Raw genomic sequence first — 4,032 nt, 5'->3', positions numbered from 1 at the left:
AAATTTGAGATTTTTGAATCTGAAAATAATAAGCATATCTGCAGCTAACAGCTTGGTATCTTAAAGTGGGTACAAAAAGTACAGTAGACTAAGTTTAATGAAGAAAGAATAAGAATGTCATCTCCAACATTAATATATTAATAACTATCAGCCAGTAATTTTGGATATGAACCCAAACTAAGCTCAAAAATATTATGTTTTTTTAGCTTGCTGAAACTTTATTAACGACTTTAGGAATTACATACATATGCATGTACATACGAAAGCTTTTTGCTCAGAGTGTACTTAATGTGATCCATTCAAAATTGTGCGAGCAATATGTACTGGTTTGTGTCTGTGTATTGGTTTACTCGTCCACATATTTAAAAGTATTTGAAGTTGCTTTGAAAACCAAAGCCCAGCTTAATATGCAAAGGTGTATCTTCCAATTACTGCATTGTTTTACAGTTTAAGGTCACTGACATGTCGCCGCACGAAGACTAGGAGGAAATGCAATCATCATTATGTGTGCTCTATACTCTAAACATATATTTAGGTTGAAGTTTTCTTGGTTTAATATTTTTTAGCTGCTCGTGAATGAGTTCTTAAGTTCGTTACGATTAAATCTGTTTGATCTATTTGAATTTCGAAAACTTGGAACTTGGAAGAACGCCATTGCTTGGGCATTTTGATCGAAGAACACATCGCGACTTATGTATGTATGTATATAAAATAGTTCTGTTTTTGAAATTCGACTGAAAGAAAAATTAACGAAAATTCTACCTAAAAGGAAAATATACGATTTAGAACGAAGTTTCATCGAAATCACAGGACATTCATCTTCAAAGAGTTCACTAAAGCAATATATTTGCTGTACGTTGAGATACAATTTGAATAATCAAAATTGCTTCCTATAAATAATTAAACAACAAACAATCGATGGTTTTAGACTCAGATCTTCATCTCCCAAAATAAAATATACGAGACCAAAATAACAAGCTTCGAAATATTTCTTGAACCATATTACCATGAGATTTACTTTTTATTTAGTTAACATAGTCATAACTTGGAATAAAATATTCAGCTGATAAATTCAGTTGGCTAGATCGAGCTGAATACAAAGTATCTGCCAAAATCTATTAACCATAACATTCAGTGATATGCATGTATATCATCTGATCAGTATTGGCACGGGCTGACAATAAAAAACTTGTCACGTATTATAATAAAAATTCTTATCATCGTCTTCAAAATTGGCTACTGATTTTCGGTTTTCGCTCATTTTCGAAGCTCCGTTTGCTACATTGTTGGACAGTTCCCAAGCGTCTCGTTTGCGACCACTACTCGACATCGTTTCTGTAAAAGATTCAAGCCTTTTGGTACAAGTTTACCATTGACACACTTCTTATTCACAGAATTTCAAAAAAGCTCGTTGTTCAATTTTGTTCCATGGTAAAAATCGCCAGATAAAACTTTCGAGGCGTAAATAAATACCTGTTAAACACACACTAAATGAAATATGGAGGTCAAACGTCACTCGAACATAAAACAAGGTTCTACTAATATAGGAAAAAAAGGTCTTTATCGATTCGATTTGCACGATCCAGTTAAATGAACCAGTCCGAGTCAATTTTGATCAGACGATATGTGCCTACATATGTTAAGTAATTATACGTTAATCTACTTTTTGCTTGACGTAGTGTAGTGAATCAAATCAAGTTCCTCGAAATTGAATATATTATTGCTTTACTGAAAGAGTGAAATTTTCTGAAGAACCCTTTAGTATACAATTATTTGTCAATTAAGTTGTCTTGGAAAAATGTTGTTCGCATAATAGGACGAGATCACTCATAATCCAGTTTTCTATATGACTTTTCACACTATTGAGCTCAATTTCTGACTAAAAGACTAATAGTAAAACTGCTGGCTAAAATATATTGTGACAAAAAAGCACCCGGAAATTGCAGATTAAATTCACCGAGTAAATGATATTTCCAAAAACTTTATTTTGCTAAGTTGGCAGGACTATCATTAATTAGTATGCCAAATATGAGCGCGATCTGTCAACCAGTTTGCTTACAGCAGCTGTTTAAGTCGGTACACCTCAGTAAAGCGTTGCAATTTTTAGAATGGATAAAAACATCGAAAAAAGAATTTGTCTCAAATTTTGTATTTCTAACCAAATTTCGTTTGCGGAATCATTGCGAGTGTAGAAAAGGGCTTATGGTGATTCAGTTTTATCAAAAACACAAGTCTACGGTTGGTATATAGTCTTCAAAGACTTTCGAGAGATCGTTAAAGACATGCCTCGTTCTGGACGATCTTCGACTTCTAAAACTGAAGAAAATATCAAAAATGTAAATGATATGGTGCTTGAGAATCGTCAGGCAAGTGTCAGGGAGATGGCAAGCGCGCTCGACATCTCTCGCGCGTCCGTTCGAATGATTTTGGTGAATATTTTGGGAATGAAACGCATTCTGGCTCGAGTCTTCTCGATAAAGCTGATTTTTTTTGCAAAAAGAGTGCCGTAAGCAGATCTCTTCGGGCATGCTTGATCAAGCGGATTCTCATCCCACATTAATGATGAGACGTGGGTTTATGAGTTTGACATGCAAACAAGTCAAAATGATCAGAATGGAGGGAAGAAAATGAGCATAAAACCAAAAAACCACGCCAAAGCCGCTCAAAAATCAAGGTGATGCTCATTATTTTTTTGATATTTGTGGCAGGGATAATGGGATGCCCAACTTATTCCAGTGTGAGAGCGCCTAAAAATAAGCGTTTTTTATAACATTTTCCATTATGGCCAGATTGAACAAAATTACAATTTTTGGGCATTTATCAACCCAACACCCAACATTTAGTATGAATAAAAATTACTATATAGTGATTATTTATTATATAGAGAAACTATTTAAATCTTATTAAAGTATATTAGAATAACTGACTTTTGACCTCTCAATACCAAATAAAAGGATTTAAGCTCGTTAGCTCTCAATCATTAAATGTTTTTAATCATTTTCCATTGAAAACAATACTATGATGCTTCAAATTATAAAACGTTTCATCAGATACCTTTAAATTTTACAAATTTATTTAATTTTCATTGTTTTACATTTTTTATAAGAGGTTTTGAACGATGCAACAAATCCCTCCGTTTACATATTTTTTTGGTAAGATTTTAATCTGGCCATCGCTTGTTTCCAATTGCTAAACGTCAAAACCTCCCCAATCCAGTCAACTGTCAAAGTTTAGGTGGTTTTGACGTTTAGCAATTGTTCTCTCACTTCCAGTGAGAGAGGAGTTGGACATCTCTTTATATCTGATTTGTGGTTTGGTGCATCATGAATTTGTTCCGGAGTGACAGACGGTTAATAAGGAATTCTATTTGGCCGTATCGAGGCATTTGCGTGAGAACATCCGTCAAAACGGTTGGAATCAGGAATAATGGGATGCCCAACTCCTCTCTCACTGGAAAAGAGAGAACAATTGCTAAACGTCAAAACCACCTAAACTTTGACAGTTGACTGGATTGGGGAGGTTTTGACGTTTAGCAATTGGAAACGACCGATGGCCAGATTGAAATCTTACCAAAAAAATATATAAACGGAGGGATTTGTTGCATCGTTCAAGACCTCTTATCAAAAATGCAAAACAATGAAAATTAAATAAATTTGTGAAATTTAAAGGTATTTGATGAAATGTTTTGTAATTTGAAACATCATAGTATTATTTTCAATTGAAAATTATTAAAAACATTTAATGATTGAGAGCTAACAACCTTAAATCCTATTATTGGGTATTGAAAGGACAAAAGTCAGTTGTTATAATATTCTTTAAAAAGATTTAAATAGTTTCTCCATATAATAAATAACCACTATTTAGTAATTTATATTCGTACTAAATGTTGGGTATTGGGTTAATAAATGCCCAAAAATTGTTATTTTGTTCGATTTGGCCATAATGGAAAATGTTAAAAAAAACGCTTATTTTGAGGCGCTCTCACACTGGAATAAGTTGGGCATCCCATTATTCCTGGTTGGAATTGTGGAA

Source organism: Bactrocera tryoni, chromosome 5, assembly GCF_016617805.1.
Source record: "Bactrocera tryoni isolate S06 chromosome 5, CSIRO_BtryS06_freeze2, whole genome shotgun sequence".
Taxonomy (NCBI): domain Eukaryota; kingdom Metazoa; phylum Arthropoda; class Insecta; order Diptera; family Tephritidae; genus Bactrocera; species Bactrocera tryoni.
This window is presented reverse-complemented; position numbering follows the sequence as displayed.